The sequence below is a fragment of the Canis aureus genome, chromosome 28 (genome assembly GCF_053574225.1).
Source record: "Canis aureus isolate CA01 chromosome 28, VMU_Caureus_v.1.0, whole genome shotgun sequence".
In the NCBI taxonomy this organism is placed as follows: Eukaryota; Metazoa; Chordata; class Mammalia; order Carnivora; family Canidae; genus Canis; species Canis aureus.
This window is the reverse complement of record NC_135638.1, coordinates 15,154,527-15,178,471: the sequence shown is the minus strand read 5'-3', so window position 1 is coordinate 15,178,471 and position 23,945 is coordinate 15,154,527. Positions and strand designations below refer to the sequence as shown.

At 35.5% G+C, this 23,945-nt stretch overlaps 2 long non-coding RNA genes across 2 annotated transcripts in view; one reads left to right on the top strand and one right to left on the bottom strand.

Annotated features, from left to right (window-relative positions):
* LOC144300456 (uncharacterized) overlaps positions 1 to 23,945 on the bottom strand; it is a 230,010-nt gene that overhangs the window by 98,499 nt on the left and 107,566 nt on the right. The window lies entirely within an intron of this gene.
* The window catches only part of LOC144300458 (uncharacterized), a 73,611-nt gene continuing 58,167 nt past the window's right edge, over positions 8,502 to 23,945 (top strand). Inside the window, exon 1 of the long non-coding RNA XR_013367102.1 lies at positions 8,502 to 8,669. This is a non-coding gene — a long non-coding RNA (uncharacterized LOC144300458). The remainder of the gene's footprint in view (positions 8,670 to 23,945) is intronic.

Sequence of the window (23,945 nt, the reverse complement as noted above, 5' to 3'; positions counted from 1 at the left end):
TGCAATTTTTAAGAAATTCTTGTACCTAAGCATAATCATATAGATTATGCTTCTGTGGAGAGCGCATGCACACACATATGTGTACATGTATGTATGTTTGTTTAAATTCCACAGTAAATATTGCTGCAGACTCTAGAGGAGGACTTAGTTGAGGGTAAATTTGGGGCAGCTGAGAGCTACAGAAAATGACAGATCACAGACTGTCGCCTCTGTCGTATAATGAATTAGAACTATATCCTGTAGCAGGGAGCCACTGAAAGCTTTTAAGGAGGATGATGGCATTGTCTGAATTTGATTTTAAACATATCACTGTGGTAGTAGAAAGGAAGATGAATTTGAATGAGCTAGACTACTGGCAGAGGGTCCAGTGAAGAGACTATTTCAGTGGACGGACTGGGAGAAAAAGATTAAGATTCACTCTAGAGCAGTGAGAGTGGGGACAGAGGGGAGGGAAAAGTAAAATTGTCAGGAATTGAAGATTGAGTAGATATTAAGTATTTAAAAGCAGAAGAAGTTTAAAAAAGAGCAGAAGTTGTAAGTTAATTCAGATATTCCATTTTTCTGGCAGTGAAATAATGATGCAGCTAACGGTGTTGGGTTCCTGTTTAAGAAGTGTCAAGTAATGAAGTTGGCAGTGTCTGAAACTGGCTTGCAAGAAATAATACATTTTATTTAATAAATTTCCTCTCGCTAACACACTATCAAAAGGGTGACATCTCTGAGGGGAGCTATTATAATGTGATCCAGATATCTCATTTTCTGAAGATCTAGTTTAGAAGGATGGATATATGATATATCCATTGGACTAAAAAAATTAATGTTTGCAGAGACACTTCAACAACTGCTTCATTGCAATCAACTCCTGGCTTGGAAAAGAGATAGTCTCATTTGTCAATTAAAGAAGGATTGATGTGTTTTGCAAGAACCAAAATTGGCCTTCTGTTGTATAAATTAAGGAGACTGACTTGTAAGGGCTACCTTACAAGTCCTCCTAATATAGAATGAAGAGGTGCTAGAAGTCAGGGCCAACTTTTTTTTCTGGAATTCTAAGATGCAGTTTTTACCTCTTTCTGTCTGGATGAATTTTGCTCATGTTTAAGACTGATGTCAGGTGCTATCTTTCTCAGGAAGCCTTACATAATCAGAGTTTGTAGCTTGGATTAAGCACTCCTGATTTGTGCTTCTATAGTACGGAGTGGATGTCACAGCAAATTACTGTGTTCTGTTTGCTTATATAACTGTTGAGGGTAAGGAGTGTCTTCACTAAATAAATATGAGACTTCATATTCCTGCACAAGTAAAATGGAATGGAAATTTTGACCTGAAATGTTTAATAAGGATGTCTGTGCTAAATTTTTAAAAAACCTACTAGAATAAATGTCCACTACAAAAGAAGAACATTTTAATAGATCTCTACTTAAATAAAAGCATCTACAAAAGGCTTTTCTTAAGTCACTAAATGGTAGGCTGTTTATTTGGTAGTATTCGCCTAGATATTTCTATCACACTTCAGACTGACAACTATTTTACTTTAGAATTCTAGACCTCCTAACATATAATTTCCCATCTACAGCACCCTGATCTCCACTTTTTGAACTATTTCTTCTATTTTCATGAATATAGATCAATTTAAGTAGAAACATTTTGGCCACTTAAAAAAAAAACCCACCTCGTCAATGACAAATAATAGATCCCTGAAATCAGATATTAGACTTTACTGACGCTGTGGACACTCCCTCTCTCACCTGTTCTCTCATCTGTAAATTTATAAAGGCTAATCTCTCTTTTCTAGACCAGCCCCTCTTCCTCACTCACTTTTGCAAGCTTCTATTTCTCTGCAAATTTCATAAATATCAGTGTGCTTCAAATTTTATTCTAGTTCCTCTTCTTTCACTCTGAATGTTTTTACAGGGTAGTTTCAGCAATTTCCAAGACCTCACCTATTTCCTATGCTGATGATTCACAGATTTATGTCCATGGTTTATTCAGCTTCCAAGTTGTTCAGGTCTTCTTATATTAGACACAAGAACCACAAGCTTAAGATATCAAAAACTAAGTTTATCTTTACCTATTCTTTCTCATCTGTTCACTGTGTCAGTGAGTGGTATCAAACATCCATATACCTAAGACACATTTCATTACCTTTCTCATCCCCACGCTCAACCAATTGCTAAGGCTTATCAACTCCATCTCCTAAGTAAATAAGCATCCACTTGTTTACATCTCTCCATCCGCAGCATCTAGACACCATTAATCTCATCCTTAGATCATTGTTTATAATTGCCTCTTTCTTCCTATGATTACTCTTCTTTTCCTTCTCACATTTCTTCTTCTCACTAAAACCATGCTGATAATTCTAAAAGGTGAATCTAACAACCTGCTTTCAACCTCCAATTGTCTCCCCACTGCCTTACAATAAAGTCCAGACTCCTTAGGGATATTTAAAGATTCTTTCTAATATAATACCTGATTTCTTCCATTTCAAATTCTACAACTTCCTACTTAATCCTTCATAATCCAATCATACTGAAACTTTAAAGGCATCTGAAAGCATCATGTTTCATCTTCTTTCCAGACCTTTAAACCCATTGGTTAAATTGACATATCTCATCTGAGATGATAAGAAGACGTGTGCTTCTAGTGACATGTAGAAAACAATTTATTGGATTTCTAGTCCAGTCTATTTGAAAAGAAAATCTCAATATGAAATCAACACTTATTCTGTTTAAATAATTTACCTCTCATCTTGTCCCATGCAACTACTCATTCTTTATATCTCAAATTAGGTGTTACTTTATCCTATAATCTATTTGCAGCAAATGAGATATTTTCATGATAGACTCCTGTAGCACCTTTTAATTTATATTTTATTCTTATATTCTTTTAAAAATGCAGGTTCCCTGGACACCCTGAAATCTCAATAAAGAAACGAATGATAATGATCCTCTTTATTGTTGTATCCTCACTACTCATAGTGTCTGGCATGTGTAGAAGCTTAAGGCATTGTTGTTGTTGTTGTTGTTGTTGTTGTTGTTGTTGTTGAAGGCTTGAGAGAGAAGTTAGAGGGAAAACTTTTTTCTATCTTCTTTGGGTTTCTGATGGTATGAATCAAAGTAGCCACTGGTAGCATATACTAAATCAACACACCAACTTTATATTATAATTAGGGAAATTCCTTCAAATCTGGCAATGGTGGTCTCAGAATTATTTTGGGTATTTTGTTTTACCTTTTTCTGTGATTCATGGATAGTTTTAAGGGAAGCTGGAAGAAGATATACCTCAGGGAGAGATTGCTAAGTGTTATTTTAGTCCAGAAGCCTTCAACCCATTGATGTGTGAGCTAGTATTTGGGCATAATTTATTCCTCTCATACTTTAAGTGGAAATGTATTGTCATGTTTGAGCTAACATATTGGAGCCCCTCTGGTTACTTGAAAAGTGCTGGAGAAGACTCCTGACAACTGCATAGAAAATTTACATGTTTGTCATTGTGGGAACAGGATTAGTATTCTTGAAATTCAGGGTCACAGGTTGGAAAAAAATCATAGCAAGAATTAGGGCGAGATAAAATGGAATGAATGAAGATTGTAGCTTGCAAATATTTGATGCCCTACAAGTTAATTGTATCACTAATCTTCTTTCAGTTGATAAAACTGTTTTGGGTAAGATTTTAAAAATACACAAGATTATCTATTTAATGTTCATTAAAAGAAAAGATGTATAGACAGATCATTTAACAAGACTTAATTTGGGGGAAGGGATCAGATATAGTCTCAGTGAGCCCAAGACATGTTAAAATCTAGGTCTTCTATAATTTTTTGTCATCATACAAAAAAAATCTTCTGATACCTTTAAGAATATAATGAAAAGAAAAAAAAAAGAATATAATGAAAAGCATTTCAGCTGGTTCTAGGACCTAAGAATTTTTCTCATTGAAAACATAGAGATGTCAATGGTCAGATTTTGTAACTAGTCCCATGTTCTAAATAGTTCCAGATATATAAATCAAGTCTGGGTATCCTGAGGTTTTCATTTGGAAAGTAGACAAAAGAAAAGAAATGTTGTATATCTGTCTTAATCATTCTTTGAGCCAAATTTTTCTTATTTGTTTGTTTTTTAAATGATAAAATGATGATTTTGGAAAGATATAAAGAAGAGAAAAAAAGAACTTTGACCTTCTAATACGAGATGTACTGGAAGTAGGAAAAAGGCATTCTAAATAATGACACGAGAATCTTCTAATGTGCTTCTTTCTACCAAGCCCTCTAGAATACTTTATAATCATCTGATTCTTTTTCTTTTTTTTTAAGATTTTATTTATTTATTAATGAAAGACAGAGAGAAAGAGAGAGAGAGAGAGACAGAGACAGAGACACAGGCAGAGGGAGAAGCAGGCTCCACTCAGGGAGCCTGACATGGGACTCGATCCCTGGTCTCCAGGATCATGCCCCTGGGCGGAAAGCCACCCAGACTGCCCTGATTATTTTTCAAATTAAAGAAATCACATTTATGGCAAACTGATATATAGGACAAGAGCTTTTTATTGAGTTTGAACCATGCACTATTCTGAGTCTTAGAAGTGCAGAAGTGAACTAAATAAGTATAGTCCATATTTTCATGGAGCTTATAGTATAGTAGACAAATAATTATACAAAAAGAAATATATAATTATTTAAATTGTGGTAACTTCTAGGAATTAAAATGCTGAACACTATGAATGTAGATAACTAGAGAATTATTTAATCTGCGAAGGTCCAGTTAGGATCTGAAGGATAACTAGGCATGACACAGTGGCATTCCAGAGGGGAAAGGCTTTGAATTTGTAGGGACCAACCATCATCCATTCAAGAAACTAAATGACAGCCATTGTGGCTGGGGTACAGAGAGAGATGGGAAGAAGGATATGAGACGAAGAGGCAAAGGTTGGCTGGAGCCAGATCATGCAGAGCTTTATGGCCATGTTATGAATTCAAGTCTTTATCCTATTAATAATTGGAAGCCTTGAAGTACTAAAGTAGCACAGCAAGTATACTATAGACACACAGGGTAGAGTGTGTAATATTATTTCCAAAAATATTAAGCAATAATTTTTTAAAAACCTCCATTCTTGAATTGTATTGTTTACTTCTCAAATATTTTAATCCAGGCTAACCCTAGAGAAACTACACAAACATGTGGGAAAAATCCTTCATGTAAACATTTATTGAACAAATATGTTAACAAATATAGATTTAGGACTTTCTAATGATTCCAGGTCCATAAAAAGCACAGGCACTTAGGATCAAAGGGTAAGCAAAACAGACAAAAGCTACTGCTTTCCTGGAGCTCACAGTCTAAAAGGAAAGAAGGGAAAAGTTTTCATGAACTCATGAACTCATAGTAGCAAATGTGTCTGACAAAGCTAACTGACAAGCTGGACAGTCCTATCTGGAGAGAATGGGTAACCTGGATATAGTATCTGTACTTACTTAATGGCACTTTTTTTTTTGTTTCAAAATGATTCAGTTTAACCACAGTGCCCTTTGATTCAGGCATTTGTCAACAATTTGTTGAGGGTTATCAATTTTTAGGCCATGTTGTCTTAGCATGTTGATCAGAAAAATATTGCAACACATCACCTTCATCTTAAAACTCAATGCCAGTATCCTCAGGTATTACTCCAACCTAAGCAGTTCTGTTGTACTTCAGTGCAGGTACTCGAGGTTAAAAAAGAAATATCACTTCATGCTTTTCCCCAACACAATCTGAATTTTGAGCCAATTTTATTTATGCTAAAGCCAAAAAGACAATCTTTGAGAGTATAATGCTTGCTTATGTTGAAACAGTGACAAAACTTTAAGGATATATACATGAAAGATAATTTTTTAAAAAAAGGAAAAGATAAACATGGATACTCAAGCCTTCATGACTACCATAGAGTAACTTTACATGTGGGAGTAAAAGGCGTTTTTATTTTGAACATTAATAATTTGGGAGATTCAATCTTATCACAATTGCATAATTGTATGCTTGTGGCTATAGATCACACTGGCTGACTGTTATATTTCATAATACTAGTAGTATTCTACTAATAGAAATAGCATTTATAGTTTATCAAGTGCTTGCTATAGAAACTTTGAATTTTGTTTTTAGTCCTTGTAACAACCTTTTTTTTAAAAAAGATATATTTATTTATTCATGATAGACACACATAGAGAGAGAGAGAGAGAGAGAGAGAGAGGCAGAGGCAGAGACACACAGGCAGAGGGAGGCGTAAGCCCCATGCCAGGAGCTCGATGCGGGACTCGATCCCAGGACTCCAGATCGCACCCTGGGCCAAAGGCAGGCGCCAAACCACTGAGCCACCCAGGGATCCGCTCCTTGTAACAACCTTAATGAGGTAGACATCACAATACCTTTATTTAGTTGAAGTAATCCCAGAAATACAGAGATGGGGCTGGAATTCAATAATTTAAAACAATTGTGCTTTTTGTACTTTCAAAAAGAGACTAAGTGAATATGGTATCATTAAAATGGTAGCAGACATTTCTTGCAATGGTTTTCACTTTATGTAAGGCCATGTTCTACATGTGCTCTTTAGCATTCCCTGGTAGCCTGTCCGATAGGTTGCAAAACTGACCCAAATTCTTCATCTCCCCCTATATCTATATACCCTTTTCCATATTTTTTTGTCGTGCCCTATCACTATGGGCAATGTAATATATCTGCTCCTTGGCACCCAATCAAAAGTCTGACATAAGTTGAGACTTACATCAGGCTTGCTCTTTGGACTGCTTTCTCTTGTCCTATTCTCACCATGAGAACAGCTCCAGCCAGTCTGCTGGAGGATGAAAGACACCTGGAGCAGGCTGAGTCACCACAGTTGCTCCAGCTGAAAACTAGCCAACCCCCAGATATGTAAATGAATCCAGTCAGGATACAGCAAAGCTGCCTGGTTGACCACCAACAGACCAATGATATGTGAGCAATAAGTACAACGATGTGTGTCACTGAGGTTTTGGGGTCACTTTTAATGCAGCATTATTGTGGCAACCAATAGCTAAACATATGAAGTCATCATATATATATAATGAGGGTGATATCCTTAAAAATCAACATCATCATTTTTGGCTTCAGCCCTTCATGCACATGATGGCCTTAGAGAGGTGTCTCTCAGAATCATGGCTTATATCCCCTGCACAAAGTTCTCTGAAATGCAGACTTGGATATTGAGCTTCCAAAAGTCTGCATTTGGGTGTCTAAGTGGACAGTTCTAACATATTTAAGTTAGAACACTTCCCTCCTTCTGCCCCTGGGTCCATGCAAAACCACTTTCCTCTGTTTTATACATTTCAGTAAGTGGCACTATCATTGATCTTTTTACTCAGGACAGTACTAGTCACTTTTGACTCAATCTGTATTCAAAAGATTAGTAAATTCTTTCAGATTATACACCAAATCAGCACTCCTCTATGCTATCTTCTATCACTTAAATGACTGCCATAGCATCTGAACTGCTATCCCAACCTCTACACTAGCCTTGATATAAATAAATAATCCTCACCACAAATCCGTTTTTTTAAACTATAAATTCTATCCCATTACTTTACTGCTCAAAGCCCTTCATACTCAAAATTTAAATGTCCTTAGTGTGGGTTATGAGACATTGCATATTCTTTTCCCCCAACCTCCATCTGTTTTCTTATCCCTAATTCCACATCATTTAACTCCCCTGCTTGCTTATTAGGTGCTAGGATGCTGGCACTCTTGCTTTATGTCAAGGGTATACATATCAAGTTTATTCCCACTTAAGGGCATTTGCATTTGCAGTTTCCTCTTCTGAGAATGAACTTTGCTCAGATATTTGCCTGACTCATTCACCTACTTCGATCAAATCTCTGCTCTAAATGCCTCTACTACAGAGACGCATCCTCTGCTGACTTTAAATAACAACCCCAAACACATCACACATATATGTGTATATGTATATACATATACATGTTTTCTTTTTTAGTCTTCATACTCCATATCTCACTAGAATGTAAGCATAATGAAGTCAGCGATTTTGTATTGTTCATGACTGTAACTCCCAGCCCTAAAGTAGGGCACCTTTCAATACGGTTAATAAATAATAGCTGAATGAATGAATGAATGAATGAATGAATGTGTAAATATTATAGAAATAGCCCCAGTAGCTGCTACTCCCCTCTCCATAACAGATGCTAATATTCACAAAGGATCTGTGTTTTGGTTAATTGTAATGAGCTAGTCTAGCTCTTTTCTACCACAACAGCTAGAACCAATCCAAGGAACAAATCACAAATAAAAATAAGATAAACAATTAACTCTGGTGGCATCCAGGTTAACTGTATCTTCATGTTAGGCGCATTGAAGATTAGAGTATGCTGTTACAGGGCATGAACCCACATATAATAGGAGTTGCAGATTCAAAGCTGTGGTTCTGCGATGTTTGAGGTTTCCATGGGAACAATATGATTTCGTGTTCTGTTTAGAAGCTTAAAATATGTGGTGGCAAGAAAGCGCTTCTTAACATACCACATGAGGGTGATTCAAAAGATGAAAGCCTATAAAAATTAATGGTCAGAGAAGAATGTGGACCAGTAAATCAACAACCACATTATTAAAAACAGAGGAAATATAATTGGCTGCATATGGTGACACTATAACAAGGCAAGAGTCATTGTACAGTTTAAGTCATTTAAATATTTATATAGAAACCTTGATGACTCAATGGAGGGAGCAACTGATATGTCAACAGCCTTAGAGAAATGAAATCTTTCCTTTATAATACTTTCCATGACATCCAATTAGCTATTAAGAAAATGGCTTAACAGTGAGAACAGGTAGCTAAAATAAAATCGTCCTAATGAATTAGCACCATCACATTTGCTTAAAAGTAGAGCAGGCTTTGGATATAATAGACTCTAGCCTAGAGAGATCTAGAGGCCAGGTAACAATTCAGATGCGCATTTGAATTTCACTTAATTGCCTCATCTTCTCAGGATTTCAAAACAGAAAGAAAGCAAAGCTTAATATCTTTACAGGTCATTATGTAATATGAAGAAGAAAATGTTAATGTATACACCTACAAAAGATCTTTGTAGAAATTTTATGTTTTCTGTATACTACCACAATTTTGAAGATTTCTGGTAAGGCTCAGAAAAGATTCAGAGAACCATAAAAATGCTCTTATAATTCTGCTTGGTCAAATGTTTACTGGCCTACAAAAGTGTTATGACCTTTTCTGAAACTTACCAACATTTCAGAAACAAAATATCACTGATAGAAAAAGTTGAAAAGATCTTTCAAAAATGTTTCTTGATGTTTGACTTATTCAAAAGTAGATTTTTCTATTTTGGGGGATAAGTAGTGGTATATCTAGACAATGGAATATTATTCAGCACAAAAAGAGAAATGAGCTACCAGGGTGTTAGAAGACTTGGCATAACCTTAAACACATATTACTAAGTGAAAAAAAAAGCGCCAATATGAAAAGTCTACATACCATAGGATTCCAACTCTATGACATCCTGGAAAAGGCATAACCATGGGCAGTAAAAAGAGCAGTGGTTGTCAGGAGCTTTGGGGAGGGATGAATAAATGGAGAACAGAGGACTTTTAGGACAATGAAAATACTCTGTGTGATACTTTAATGATGGATATATGCCATTATACATTTGTCCAAACACATAGAATATACAACACCAAGAGTGAACCCTAACGTAAACTGCAGACTTTGGGTGACAATGATGTGTTAATATAGGTTTATGAATTGTGACAAAAGTACCTCTCACAGGGGATGTTGATAATGGAGGAGGCTCTGCATTGGTGGGGACAGAGAGTATGTGTGAAATCTCTGTATATTTCCCTCTGTTTTGCTGTAAACCTAAAACTTCTCTTTAAAAAGTCTAAATTTAAAAAAGAAGAATATATGTATTCATCTTGTGCAGCACTATTTCCCCAGTGCCTAATAGAAGGCTTGACAAATTGTGTTTAATAAATTCCTATTAAATGAATTAATGATTAATTCATTAGGTGGACTTGGTTTTAAATCCAAACTCAACCACTTTCTTGATGGGTAAATATGAACAAATTATTCCTGTAAACCTCAAATTCCTCATTGAAAATCATGATGTAATAATATCTCATTCACTGAACTTTTGTGAAGAGCAAGTCATGTAGTATGTATGGATGTGCTTTGTTACCTATAGTGACTCAGAAATATCAAAAACCATAATTATCATGTGTGCTCTGAGGATCAAAGCATGTTAGATTTCCCCAACATCAAACCCAATTATGATATGTCTGCCCTCCACCATATAAACTCTCAAGACACTTTCAGCCTTCATCTCCCAACACAGCCAGACTGGCAGAGAAAGTTTATTCCCAACCAGCAAAACGTGTTCTGAAATCTAGAAAAGCTCAGCATAAACTGCAAGATGACAAACTAGTCTTTCTAAATGTGTGTGAACATACTAGAGAATAATAAGTGTGTGCATCCTATACTTGCACATTGTTCAGCCCATCATTAAATGAATGATACCATCCAACTTTGGGAACTTTCTCTAACTCTAGAGTTATCTTATAGACTATAGCTCCCTAATTTATGCCTCAAGATCTGCCATACATTTCTCTTGTCTCCTCTGCTCTGCAAATATGGATGCCACACTCTATCCACAGGAAGTTCTAGCTGATACAGAAGAGTATATAGTATGGACCATTTTGGGTTCTTTGCTTTAAATCATATAAATATCTGGTACATTGGAAAAGCTATGGCCTTAAAAGTTAAACATGGGTGCCCACTTCCATATTTATGGTATTTAAAGCAGGTAAAGCAAGTTTCAAGTCAGTCTAGCTTTCAGCTAAACATTGTGCCTTGCTCAGATGCCCAGAATGAGACATATATTTGAGATGGGAGGAGACAGTGGGGGAGGTGATATCGGAGCTCCAAAAAAGAAATATGTTAAAGGTGGCACAGTATTGCATTTTGACTGCTCTGAAGGTATGATATCTATAAAACTATGAGGTACGTCCCTAGAGAGTCTGTGTAATAATACGTGAGTCCCATTTTAAAAGGTAGCATCAGACTTCCCTTCACCCAGCTTGCCTGTCCCCCACCCCTTTCCCTCTTGCATCCATCAGTTTGTTTGCTGTGTTTATAGTTCTGATTCTTCTTTTGTTTGTTTACTCATTTGCTTTCTTTTTTAAAAATTCTGCATATGAGTGAAGTCACATATGAGTGAAGTATTTGAGATAAGGCTTCCAGTTAGGAAAGAATAAGTCACGGTGATAAAAGCCATAGCATAGGGAATATAGGCCTTTATATTGTAATAGTGTTCTGTGGTGACAAATGGTAGCTACATTTGTGGTGAGCATCGCAAACATATAGAGATGTTGAATCATTATGTTGTATGCCTGAAACTAACATTAATGTTTTACATAACTATATTAAAATAAAAAAAATTAAATAAAAGATAGCATTAGAAACCAGCCTGAATGGTAATCCATAGGCCCAAATCATAACGATTGTATTAAAAAGTGATTGTAGTAGTTGAAAACTCTGTAAATTAATTTTTAAAGAACATGATTTTTAAATGATACAAAAAAAGATCTTATAAACATATTTTAGCTTATGAAGTGACTGCTAAAACAACTTACTTTAAAAATTGATAGCCAAAGGGAAAAAGATAAGTTTTTACCTTCCATTCATGTAGAAATTCTGGGGTAACCTAATAGACCCACTTAACCAGAAAAATCTCATCTTTCTAAAAACAAAACAAAACAAAAAACAAACAAAAAAGGGAAAGAAAAAGAAAAAGCCAATCTAAAAACATAGAAGGAATGGTAGAGCTAAAAGACCATCATTCTGTAACCCCTAAAAAGATAGACATATGCAAGATTTATCAACTGGTCTAAAAAAAAAATCAGAGATTGGATGAAGAATATCCAGAGATTTGTTCCACTATAGCTACCCCATGGATTACTGTCTAGATTCTAGACTTAAAGGGAAAACGATAACTGAAATGGAGAGATCAGATTGTTGTCATTGTCATCCTGAAGTCAATCTTATTATCACTAATGATGACAAATAAGAGTTAAAGTATCTCTGGATTAAACATAATACCCAAAATTGCAACATCCTTAGGATATATTCTGGCTGAGATTGTTGAGCTTGAATCCATCAAGATTTAGACCTAAATTTATATTTCCCAGTTCATAGGAAATGTAGGAGTAGAAGATTAAGCTAAAGATGAGCACAAGGAAGCAATTAAACTTGTGCTGTACAGTAGCCTCTAGCCACATATGGTGGCTATTTAAATTCTAATTTAAATTAAATTTTAAAAATAAATTACAAATTCAGTTGCTCAGTCACTCTAGCTATATTTCAAGCGTTCAAGAACCATAAGTGCTTTGTATACCTTATGGGTTAGCATAGATACGGAAAATTTCCATCATGACAAAATATTTTTGGACAGTTCTGAAAAAGATAATCAGAAGCTAATACTTTCCATGGCTGTATCTATTCAATAAATCAGTGTCATGAGAAAAAAAGAAACACTGTATGAGATTATAAAACCGTAGGGCCATATAATAAGCAGATTGCATCTGGTTTGAAAAGCTTAAAAAATTTTAGGGACATCCAGGGAAGTTTGAATATGGACTTAATATTATTAGATAGAGTGAAAATGTATTAATGTAATAGGGTAAATAAAGTGCAACCAGTGGTCAGCTCAGGTTGGTGGGAGTATAGTGCTTTATTTTCTCTCTATATATATATAAATTTTATATATATATAAAAAATATATTTTTTCTATATATATATATTTTATAAATGTATTTATATTTATATTAACATATATAATATAAAATATATGTATAGGACTTTTGAAATAATAAAAGAGCTATTTCAATGTTCTTAAAGGTGATGTTGCTAACATGCCAAGAAGAAATTTCAGCTGCTACTCTTGAACTTGGTTTATCTTTGCTTGCATCACTTACAGTAAAGGAGAAGAACCATCAGAGAAAGATCCAGGCAACCTGAAAAAAAGTCCAGGCCAAGCAGGGATGCAAAAACCTTGGAACTTAGTTATATAAAGGAAAAGAGTTTAAAGTAAATATTGAAAGAGAATACCTTACGAACAGTAACAAAAACAAAGACTGAAAATAAATACAGGTGTACCCTGTATTTATTGCACTTCACAGATTTTGTGTTTTTTTGCAAATTGAAAGCTTGTGGTAACTCTAAGTTGAACAAGTCTATTGACACCATTTTCCCCCACAGCATTTGCTCACTTCATGTCTCTGTCTCACATTTTAGTAATTCTTGCAATATTTCAAAATTTTTCATTATTATTTGTTATGGTGATCTGAGATCAGTGATCTTTGATGTTACTATTGTAATTGTTCTGGGGTACCACAAGCCATACCTATATAAGATAACGAACTTAATTGATAAATGTGTGTGTTCTGACTGTTCCATTAATTGGACATTCCACTGTCTCTCCCTCTCCTTGGCCTCCTTATTTCCTGAGAAGCAACAATATTGAAATTAGGGGAATTAACATCCCTACAATAGCCTCTAAGTGTTCAAGTGAAAGGAAGAATTGGATGTCTTTCATTTTAAATCAAAAGCTTGAAATGACTAATTCTAGTAAGGAAGGTACATCAAAAGCCAAGATAGGCTACAATTTAGGCCTTTTGTGCCAAACAGTTTGCCAATTTGTGAATGCAAGGGAAAGGTTACTTTTCCCTTAAAGGAAATTAAAAGTGTTACTCCAGTCAACACATGAATAATAAAAAGTGAAGCAGCCATATTGCTCATATGGGGATAGTTTGAGTGGTCTAGATAAAAGATTAAACCAGCTACAAAACTCCCCAAAGCTAAAGTCTAATCCAGAGCAAGGCTCCAACTCTTTTCAATTCTATGAAGTGTGAGAAAGGTGAGGAAGCTGCAGAAGAAAAGTTTGAAGCTAGCAGAGGCTGGTTCATGAGGTTTAAGGAAAGACATCATCTCTATGAACATCAAAGTGCAAGGTGAAGCATCAAGTGCTGATGTAGAAGCTACAGTGACAGAATATTTAGCTAAGATAATGAAAGTGGCTACATTACAGAACAGATTTTTCCATGGAGATGAAACAAACTTCTGTTAGAAGAAAATGCCATCCAGAATTCTCCTAGCTAGAAAGGAGGAGCCAATGCTTGGCTTCAAAGCTTCAAAGAACAGGCTGACTCTCTTGTTAGGGGCTAATGCAACTGATAACTTTAAGTCAAAGCCTCTGCTCATTTACTATTCTGAAAATCCTAAGACTCTTAAGAATTATGCTGAATCTACTCTACCTGTGCTTTATAAATGGAACAACAAAACCTGCATGACAGCATCTATATTTACTGAATATTTTAAGCCTACTGTTGAAACCTACTGCTCAGGAAAAATATTTTCAAAATATGACTGCTCATTGACAATATACCTGGTCACCCAAGAGCTCCGATGGAGATGTACAATAAGATTAATGTTGTTTTCATGCCTGCTAACACAATATCCATTCTGCGGTCCATGGATCAAGGAGTAATTCCAACTTTTTTAAAAAAGATTTTATTTATTTATTCATGAGAGACAGAGAGAGAGAGAGAGGCAGAGACATAGGCATAGGCTCCTTGCGAGGAGCTCAATGTGGAACTTGATCTATGGACCCCAGGATCACACCCTGAACTAAAGGCAGGCTCAACCACTGAGCCACCCAGGCATCCCAATTCCAACTTTCAAATCTTATTATTTAATAAATATATTTTGTAAGATATAGCTGCCATATATACTAATTCCTCTGATGGATCTAGGCAAAGAAAATTGAAATTTTTCTGGAAGAGATTCACCATTCTAGATAACATTATAGTGGTTCGTGGAAAGAGTCAATATATCAACATAAACAGGAGTGTGGAAGAAGCTGATTACAGCCCTCGTGGAAGACTTTGAGAGGTTCAAGACTCCAGTGGTGGAAGTCACTGCAGATGTGGTGGAAATAGCAAGAAAACTAGAATTAGAAGCAGAGTCTAAAGATGTGACTGAATTGCTGTGATCTCATGATGAAACTTGAACAGATGAGGAGTTTTTCTTAAGGATGAGCAAAGAAATTAGTTTCTTGAGATGGAAAGTACTTCTGGTGAAGATGCTATGAAGATTGTTGAAATCACAATAACAGATTTGGAATATTACATAAGTTTAACTGATAAAGCAGTGGCAGGCTTGAGGAGGATTGAATCCAACTTTCAAAGAAGTTCTACTGTGGTTAAAATGCTATCACACAGCATCACATGCTACAGAGAAATGGTTTGTGAAAGGAAGAGCCAATTGATGCGGCAAACTTCATTGTTGTCTTATTTTAAGAAATTGCCACAGACGCCTCGACCTTCAGTAACCCTGATTAGTCAGCAGCCATCAATATTAAAGTAAGACTTTTCATTAACAAAAAGATTATGATTCACTGAAAGCTTAGATGATGGTCATTTTTAGCAATGAAGTGTTGTATGTAATTAGGTATGTACATTGCTTTTGCAAACTTAATAGATTACAGTGTAATCTAAACATACATTTTATATGCACTAGAAAACAAAAAAATCATTTGACTTGCTTCATTGCAATACTTGCTCTATTGCAGTGGTCTGGAACTGAACCTGTAGTATCTCTGAGATGTGCCTACATAGCTTTCTAACGTCTTAGTTTAATATCTTTTGGCAGTTTGGAAAAACATATCAGACATTTTACCTTCAAATATTAATTCCTTGTGATTTTCTCTCTCCTCCTTTTGTACCTTCAAGTCTATCTATGTCAGATCTTTTTATGTATTCCACATGTCTCTTAAGCTCTTTTCTGTATCTCCCATCAGTTACTAATTCTCTTTATCTGTGTCTATCTCCCATTAAACTTACCCACTGATTGCTAATTTCAATTACTGGGTTTTCTTAATTCTAGAATTTCCACTTATTTTGTTTATAGAATCTAATTCTTTGCCAGAATTTTCCATCTTGTCATTAATTCTTCGAATGATAGTTTAGAAAAAACACAACTCTACATTAGAGTTTCTAATTCTACATTTCTACATTAGAATACTTCATTCACCACACATCCTGTGAGTTGCTCTTACTATCTGTTTTGTACCTTATATTTTTGTCACGTTGAATCTTCTTTCTTGCTTATATCCTTTTCTAGGATTATAATGGATTATTATAATTGAAAACTGAACTTGGCTGAACTTACAGTCTTCACTGTAGCAAAATTGTTGATGATTCATTATACATAAAGGACACTCTAACCAGAAGAGTCTAGAATTCACATGGCTTTAGAGAAGACCACATTATGTACTTAACAGACTTCATATCATCTCCCAGGATATACTTCTTTCCTGTTTCTTTGCTGAGGTTCTTTTGGGTATAGCCTTCCACCATTGTCTTTCAGCAAATTTCTTCAGCTTAAAACAGTCTCTCTTCTGTAAAGACTTCAAGAAAGTAGGCTATTATTTTGGCTAAGTGACTATTCATTCCAGCTTCTGCCAATAATAGCGTCTGATTTTCCTTTGGGTAACCATTTTCTGCATGTGGTTCTAGTGGACCCCAGTTTCTCCTTCTAGTGCCAGAAGTTGTCACAAGAACTGCATGTAGCCAATCAGAGTTCTTCTTATTCCCCCTCCCATGTTGACTGATAAGAGACTACAAGACTGGCATGCAACTCAAGGCAATCAATATAAAGGCTAGGACTTTTTCTGGAATTATGACCAGGAAATCTCCATCTCTGCTGGGCTTATAAAATAGGTAGGATATAAACCTAAAGCTATCTCTAGAAAGAGGAAGCTTAAATGAGGTTGAAGCTGGTATAGAGGAAAGAATAACCGAGAGTTGGAAGACTCCAACTGTGGATGACATCATTCAGAGTTCTTGGATTCAGTCTTGCCTGAAGTTGCATATATGAATTTTTCACTCCATCAATATTTAAGCCAATTTAATCTAAGTTTCTCAAATGCCACTTGACTTTGTATTCCCTCTCTCATGTTCCTATGGAACAACGTATTTAAATGACATACTCTATATCTCTTTCCCCAAATAGACTATGCATTCCTGTTAAGTAGATGTAGTATAATATTTATCTGTATTCCATAAGTGCTTAATTGTGTTTCTGTCTCATAAAACATGCTCAATAAGTGTGGGGAAAAATCAATATAGAGGAATGAGATGAGGAAAGAGAGAATAGGATGGTCAGAGCCAAAATTTTAGAAGGGTAGTCATTTGTTCCCTTTCATTCTCTTTTCCTATCATAGAAAGAAAACAAGGAAATCAAGAATTTCCCTTTGAATTTTCCACAGTGCTCTCACACAAAGGCTGATAATATTCCATAAATTTTATTGACAGTGATGATATTATATGTTCCATCTTATTGTCAGAACATATGCTGGATGATGCATCCTCAATTTTTTTTTGATTCAAAAAATATGACCATTGTACTTACTCATAAGCAAGAGAATTATATTCACCAAGTAATAAATCTTGGCTGTCAGTAAAACCCACAAGCCAATGCATTTCAGGATGTGATGAAATCCCTCCTGTATTGACCCCAAAGTGCAGGATTCCTGTGAGCAGTGACAGGCGAGCTGAAATCACTTGAGCTTGTAGAATAGTCAGAAGGAATACTTAAAAGCTTGCTACCGAGGCTGAAATAAAATGTTGCTAATGGAGAAAAAAATGCTTGCTTTTTATACAGTTACTGAAGGAGGCTAAATTAAAGTGTCAGATGCAACAGCAGAAGTATCTTCTCTTTGGTTAAAAAATAATAATGCATAACCAGCATTCTAGTTATTAGCTCAGATACTCTCTTTTTTATCGATCTTTGTATTGATCTGCTAGAACAGACGATAAAGGCAGTCCAATCTTACTTTAAATGTATCTTCTGTTCTCCTCAAGACAGGAGTTTCTATGGAGAGCAATAGCTGTTCTTATATGATAAGCTTTATTATTGTGTTAGTATTTTCATTAATAAACAACAGCCACTAACATAGAGGTCATGGTGAATATTAAAGCTCATAATTGACAAAATATATAAACTTTACAGGTTAGAGAAGTTAAATTTGAGGAATCAGCTTATAGGTTTTTCATTTGCTTCCTGGTCAATCGCTAGTTAGAAATATAGAAAATAGAAATTGTAACATAGTTAGTGCTAAGATGATTGGACCCTAGAGCCAGACTGCCTATGTTTAAAACCCAGCTCTACTATTGTAGGACCCTGGGCATGTTATGATATTACTGTGAGTAGTCTCAATTTTCTTGGCTTTATGCTAAGAATGAAAATCATAGCACCTGATTAGTAGGGTGGTGGTAAAGATTAAATAAGTGGATGCTTGTAAAGGTCCTCATATTGCCTGATGCAGAACAAGTGCTAAATAGATACGAGTTGTTGTCCCATGGTCTCTGATATATTTATATATCTGAATATAAGTATACACATACCCACAAACATATGCATATTATATATACATAGTATATACATGCATATGTATATATACATAGTATACATATACATATGAAGCATATATATACATATACATCTCATATATCATATATATGATAACCTTTAGTATTTTGGAAAGATAACTTAGAAACCTCTTATGACTCCCCTCAGAGGAGCAAGACCCAGAGGCAGACTATAAAACTACCTAAAGGGAGGGCAAGTCTAACTTGTTCAGCCTAATGAAACATTTATTATTCAAGCCTCCCTAAAAAATTTGCCTGAAAGCACACGAATGTGATGATTTTCCTATGGTCTTCACTGGCAGGCACAAGTTGATTGTTGAACAGTGCAGTCTCTAGAACCAGTGTCTGGGTCCAGTATCAGGCTCCACAGCTTACAAAATGTACAGCCTGAATAATTTGCTTATCTGCCCGTGCTTCTGTTTTCTTATCAGTAAAATGAAGATAATTAAGAATTTCTACCTCGTGGGATTATTTCAAGAATTTTAATGAGTTAACTCAAAGAACCTAGATGAGTTGATGAATAATAATAATCAAATTAAGTCATTATTTTCTGTATTTGTTAACTTATTATGATATTCAGTTTTCTACTTGTCGCTAATTTGAACATTGGATAACTACTGATAATACCACCTATCTATAAATCTGTAATATTAACAAACCCTCATCATATTCAGCTTCTCATATCCTTAAAAATAGGGTGACGTTTAAGCAATTTCCAATTCTCAGTGCATGGTAAAAAAAAAAAAAATAGCAAGTGTCCAACCAGTCTAAGTGGCCCTTAATTCCATTTCACAGCAAATGGCTTTTAAATGAGCCATTAAATGCCATTTTCTGGTATTGTCCTCCATCAGCAGTGAAGCCATACCTGTGTGCTTCAATGACAAATTGAAATCCTCTTATCAAAATTGAACAATTTCCAGATAGCAGAGAGCTAAACAAGAACAGTTACCAATAGTTAAAATTAAATCTGTAATAAGAGTAATGGAGCCAAAAACCAGTTCTATACACTTCTTTTTTTTTTCCATCTCAGCCTGCTCCTCAGTATCCCAATGAGATGTTTTTCTTAGTCTAAGAACAGCACAAATGATTAACATTTTGCTACAGCTTCCAGTTGCCATGGATTTTTTTGCTTGATGATATAAAAAAAAAAGAAAGAAAGAAAGAAAGAAAGAAATGTATTGATTTGTCTCACTCACAGAAGAGAAAGGATTTTGCTGAAGCTGCAACCACATTCGCTTTATAAGGAAAAGAATTAGTCAGTTTTATGATTTAGGTCAGTAAAAAATAAACCATCAGCAGTAACGTAGGTGCTTAGGGTATGTTGGCTGCCTTGCATGTGCAATTGAAGAGCCATTAAAATTGAACTCAAGTATAACCTTAATTTTTTAGGCCATCTTTACTATTAGTTTATCTGTAAGTAGATTCTCTAGGATCAGGGAGATGTAGATGGTAGAAAATGAGAATGAAGCCAAATTGTTATTATGTTCATTACAAATTAGCAGGATACAATGAGAGAACTTTTCACATAAGCTTTTTATATATATTTGGAACACTGATAGAATGTTCTATTGTTAGACTGACAGAAAATCGTGTTCATTCCTACAAAGAAGTATCACTCCATGGTATTCAAGCACTCATGTGTTTTCAAATAACTGATTTTGCTAAGTAAAATGAGAAATTCTGTATTAAGTAGTAATTAAGAGGGACAATGGAATATTTCCAATCAGCTTCTGGTTAATTTGTGCAGTTTTGCTTGTATTGCCCTACTCCCTGTCTTTATTGATACATTATGGTAAAACAGATGAGAGAGGTGAATCTGATGAAACTGAACATTTTATTTCTTTAATTTTGTAGGAGTATCTAGAATTTTTCCCCGAGAGAATATGCTTCTGGGATAAGCTACACTCAAATGACTGAGAATATACCTAAAGTAATTTTGTATACCAGTACCTTGCTGAAGCACATTTTGTTAAAACTCAAAAATTACTGCAAGCATGAAATATTTTAACTAGAACAGGAATTTGGGGGGGTGGGCAAATTAAATATAGCTTTCAGGGAAACCGGGGAACACTAGCCTTACTGGTCACAGTTTACTCCTCTGGTTCTCATTCTAGTTGGTTTAATCTGAGGAAGGGCATTTAGCTCAGATAGGGCCTAAGGGTATGGCAAGAGTACTCACTGAGAAATGTGATTGAGGAGAAACAATCATAGTGGGGAAGAAATCTAACCAAGAAACTTCTTGAACAGCCACATTTTCAATAGGTTCTGTTGACTGAGAAGGGAAACAAAATTAAAACAAAAACATTTATTCTGGGTCTCAGAATTGCAATTCGGGGAGTGAAGATTTGAGTAGCAAACCGAACTATGTCCCCCTGAGAAACAAAAGTCAAGGGTTTTAAAAAAATAAGAGGGAATGTTTGTGTGTTGTTTAGAATGAATTTTAATTGGTGTTGGTGGCAGAAAACTAATCTTGGCGGACTAATTGGTTGCTAAGGCTATCACTGAGCAAAATCTCTTACAGTGCCCAGCTGCAGGTGTTTGGGCTGAGTCCTTGGAATATTTGTGGTTTGGCCCAGCTCAAAAGTTCATTATGCCACCAGTGAGGACATGCATAAGGCCCATCTCTTTAATGACCTTCTGGCTCCATTTAAAAAAAAAACCCTTGACCTAAGTGATCCCAGTCTGGTTCACCTTTCACAGTTTGAATCCAGAAATGGTGATCCCAGCCTGAATGTTGCTGTTTGGGGAAGGTCCTGTATTTCAGGGGCTATTGCTCAGTTGTCAGAAATTCCCTTCCTCAGAATCAAAAATACCAAAACTACCACTGGCTTTTCCATAGGAGAGGATTAGGAACCATGCAACTACCTCAGTGATAATCAGGAGTAATACTTTCATTTCTAAAAAGAGTCGCCTCCAATTCCTCTTTAGTCTTAGCATCCTTTAATGGCAGAAGAGAAAATGCTATACCGATAATGAAAGTACTAGGCTTTAACATTCTGACGAAATACATCTATTCTCTTCTACATAGGAAACATAAGAATGGAGAAGAAAGCTTGCTACCCTTCAACCCCCCTCTCTGCAAACACACTTTTTATCTGTCTCTAACTGATGCCTTTTGTTACACTTGGAAGCAAATAGAACACCCCAGAATTTAGAAAACAGAAACAGGATGACTCGGGTTTGGCATCTTTCCCCACATCCGCTGGTCACATCTATGCAACGATTCCTCTTCTTTGGAAGTTCCATTCTTCTCTGGAGGAGATTCCTTCCCTCACTGCTGCCAACTTATCCTCCACCAAACACTTAAAACTGTAAAAACATCTGTGATTTAATCTTGCCACTTTTCCATGAGATTATTCTCATTTTCTCTCATTCCTGCAATTTGATTTAGAACTCCACTTTGCCATTATTTTATTGTTTAAAGTATTTGGTATCTTGCTCCAAAAAGTTGTGTGTGCAGTCATGCCAAAGATTCGGATTAAGTAGACAAGGATAGCTACCAAATCCGCTCTACCACCTTCATTCATTTATTCAAAGCATATTTACTGAGCACCTCCCTTGAGATAGGCCCAAACCTTGACAGAGAGGAAGTTTCTTTCATACTAGTAACTTGAGTTTCATTTGGAAACTGTTTCACCTGATTTGGTCTCACTGTGGAATTAGTATTTCTGCCTTTATCGAATACCCTGGTGGCACCGGGAATAAAAGCAGATCACTGAAGATATGCCAGTAATTTACTTTGAATCTTAGTGCCCTTGGGACTATAATCTTCTCTTTCATTAGATTGAATATACACTTTTTGCCTTTCAGTTATCAAACAGTTTTAGATTCACCTTTAGACAATGAGGTACCATATGACACAACTTCAAGAAAAGCTAGCATATTATTGACAAACACCTTGTTCTCCTGTGCCCCAGGGGCCATCTCAGGCAATGTACTTTAAAAAAAGAGATTCATGATTCATGACAGTTTTCATTGTTTTATTACTTTTTTTTTCTACATCTACCTTAAAGAACCTTATCTAAGAGAGGAAGGATAAGCTCTGCCAATGAAACAGCAGTATCAAAGAATTTAGTGAGTTCATAAATTGGGTGAAAAGACACATGCCGGAATCCTTTTTTATAAAAATAACTTCCTATAAATTTCGTTCTTCTCCAACTTCATTCTTCTAATAAAATTTCTTTCCTCTTAATCAACTTAAAACTCTCTTATTACTGACAATCCAGTTGATTTCAAATCCTAAAATTAACCAACTATTATCCATTGATTGTAGCCCCTTAGTGTTCAGGAGTTGTGGCAAGAATACAGCGATTTATCTAGCTCATGGAATCTTAGAAGATTTTTAATCTCATAATATCCAACAGGATCCAATGAGAATGGACAATATATGCCCTTCCACATCTGACTCAAAGACACATCTTCATGAAGATTTTTAGGCTCCATTTTACAATGTCCTCTCTAGTCTTCTTTCCGCTTCTCTATTCTTCAATCACCAAAACAACCTTATCCATATATACAACCGGAGGCTGTATTTAGTCTTTGCTTTCCATATTCATCAGTTTCCTCTGAGATCCAGATCCTATCTCACACAAAATCAAGGCATAGCTTCCAACCATACCAAACCTCTCAGGGGCTCAAATAACATGTTCTAGAGATTTCCAGTTATTTAATAACATTTGGTAAGAAACCTAGAATAATGTTTATTTATTTCTTCCTTGTCTTTATGTCAGGTTATCAAAAAACATAATTTTTAAGCCTTCAAAATATCTCACTTTTTCCATTTCCTCTCCATTCCCAACTCGACAACCTTTAGCACCAAAAGTCTATTACCCGAGGCTGTCAGGACTGTCCGGCATCCACTCCACCTATTTGTGCCTTAATGCCAGACCAATGCTTCTAGAGTATTCCAGTCAATATTTCACTTTTTATTAAAACAAAAAAATTACTTTATTCACCATTAATTTCAAATCCTTGTGCTTAGTTTAAAAGTGCACCATAATCTGTTCCTACCTTTGACACCTCACACACACCTTTTCCAGTATTCTACTGTTATATATCATATTTCATCCTATAGCTCTTCTTTACTTCAAACACACAGATTTATTTGTATCTCCATATCTTTTCTCATTTTGTTACCTCTATCCTCTTCTCTAAGCTTTCTGCTTGGCCATTCTTCTCACTCTTCTCTGTTAATATGCAGTTCCCCTGTGAAGTCTCTTCTAACTTTTCCAGTACACATCATTCTCTGTTCTGTGGCAGGTGTTATTCTGTTTTATGTGGATTAAATATGAGTTCCTTAGTTTGATTGGGAGACCCTAAATTCATCCATTTATTCATTCAACACTTGATGCCAAGCATTTTTCAAGCATTGTGCAGGGAATGGAGACAGTAGTCCCTAAAAGACAATAGCCAAGATTGCGCATACAAAGCATG